This window comes from Polistes fuscatus, unplaced genomic scaffold (genome assembly GCF_010416935.1).
Source record: "Polistes fuscatus isolate 324 unplaced genomic scaffold, CU_Pfus_HIC Scaffold19, whole genome shotgun sequence".
NCBI lineage: Eukaryota > Metazoa > Arthropoda > Insecta > Hymenoptera > Vespidae > Polistes > Polistes fuscatus.
This window is the reverse complement of record NW_025113095.1, coordinates 256,970-258,423: the sequence shown is the minus strand read 5'-3', so window position 1 is coordinate 258,423 and position 1,454 is coordinate 256,970. Positions and strand designations below refer to the sequence as shown.

At 43.1% G+C, this 1,454-nt stretch overlaps 1 non-coding gene across 1 annotated transcript; it reads right to left on the bottom strand.

Moving 5' to 3' along the window:
* Positions 1-561: 561 nt before the first annotated feature.
* LOC122515960 lies at positions 562-716 on the bottom strand. Its single transcript, XR_006303445.1, has one exon. It is a non-coding gene; the product is annotated as a 5.8S ribosomal RNA (ribosomal RNA).
* Positions 717-1,454: the final 738 nt, after the last annotated feature.

The window sequence follows — 1,454 nt, the reverse complement described above, 5'->3', positions numbered from 1 at the left end:
GAGAGAGAGAGTTGATTGCTTATCGTTTGCGTTCGAATTTGCCTCGTCGATATATGAAAATTAAATTTTCGTCAATCGTTCTATTCTCGACTTATATGGCGTTGTCAACGTAAGCTAATATATCATCCTCTCTCCCTTCTCGTTCGTCGTCGTAACGTCGATCCATATATTATTCAGCGCCTTTTTACGATTTTCGTTCAATCGCCCCCAATCTCCAACTCGCTATTTTATCGTTCGAGAATCATCTCTCTATCGGGAGAAAAGAGCTTAGGGTGTTATTACGTGTAAACGTAAATTATAAGTTCAAATTCCACCCGTTAACTCTTTTCTTTACGTTTTGCTCGTACAGTTCGAATTTTCTTCCATTTATTTCCTCTCCTTCTCTCAATTATTTATTTCTGTACTTAATACTCATAATTTATTTAAGGCGACGTCGGCGCGAGAACGTCAAATCTCTCTTATCAAGAGACTCTGTTTTCTCTTGCCAACGAACAACCCAATAAACGCTCTACGACAAGGACGAAAGTCGTCCCCTTGCGCAAGCAGTATCGTTTAGTTAAACGACCCTCAGCCAGGCGTGGTCCGGGAATTGTATCCGTGGACCGCAATGTGCGTTCGAAATGTCGATGTTCATGTGTCCTGCAGTTCACAAGTTGACGCGCAATTAGCTGCGTTCTTCATCGACCCACGAGCCAAGTGATCCACCGTTCAGGGTAATCGTATATAATCTGTACGTTTTTCAGGCGTACGTTATATTACCGTATCTCATAATACTCGGCGTTAACCAAGCATGGGTATCGTCCCTTAACTGAAAAAGCATGTTTACAGGCGTCAAACGCATATAATAATGTCTATGACAGTTAAGGCGACGAGGTGGAGTCTTCTCGTCAACTCTTCTCGGTCGTTCGAAAAAATGAGAAAAGAGGATTGAGATTTGCTACGAATCCGGGCGAATGAATCTTTAAAAATATATAATAAACCATCGACGTGGCGGCGTCCTCGGGCACGCTACACAAATATCCACGTCTCTCGCCGGGTCGATTAACGATTCTGACGTTAACGCGTATTTCAAAGACGCGCTAAAGCATCGTCGTATAAGTTCGATTCGACCGCGGCACAGGTTGCACCGGTTCATCAGCTAGACTCCGAAGCTAATAGAATTCACGAGTGCTATCTCATGCCTTCCAAAGCTTTCGTTCAAATTCCAACGGATGCCTCGATAAGCTTTTAACGACTTATGAAGCATCGCGTCTATTCTTACTGCGTAACTTATAAAGTCACGTTTATTCGTTCGATTGTTTGTTTGTTCGTTCTTTCATTCTCGTTGCTCGTTCGAGCAACTTTTGTTACGTTAATGATCCTTCCGCAGGTTCACCTACGGAAACCTTGTTACGACTTTTACTTCCTCTAAATGATCAAGTTTGGTCATCTTCCCGGCAACATCGGCAGTGCCG